This window comes from Eimeria tenella, genomic scaffold (assembly GCF_000499545.2).
Source record: "Eimeria tenella Houghton genomic scaffold, Eth_scaff1964, whole genome shotgun sequence".
Taxonomy (NCBI): domain Eukaryota; phylum Apicomplexa; class Conoidasida; order Eucoccidiorida; family Eimeriidae; genus Eimeria; species Eimeria tenella.
Window position 1 is genome coordinate 598 of NW_013541805.1, and position 520 is coordinate 1,117.

The window sequence follows — 520 nt, forward strand, 5'->3', positions numbered from 1 at the left end:
ACAGCACTTACCTGCAGCGGCAAGAAGCTGCAGCTTCTTTGCCTCGTTTTGCAAAATATGCAATTAAGGTCAGCAGCAGCAGCAGCAGCAGCAGCAGCTCCTTCGGTGTCTGTACACCCGACGCGCCCCTGCTGCTGCTGCTGCCAGCGGCTCCTGTGGGCTGTCTTTTCGGGTGTATGTTGAGCTTTGTGGGGTGTATGTTGAGCTTTGTGGGGTGTATCTTGAGCTTTGTGGGGTGTGTCTTGAGCTTCTTGGGGTGTATGTTGAGCTTTGTGGGGTGTCTGTACAGCTGGTTGTTGTCTTTGGCCCCTCAGGTGTATCTGTGGGGTGTCTTTGTGGGGTGTCTTTATGGGGTGTATGTGTGGGGCGTGGGGTGTATGTCCACCTGGTCTTGCGGGGTGTCTGTACAGCTGGGGGTGTCTGTGGGGTGTCTGCGCGGGGCGTCTGCGGCCTCTGAGGAGCTGCTGGCTTTGCTGCTGCTGCTGCTGCTGCTGCTGCTGCTGCTGCAGACAGCTCTGGC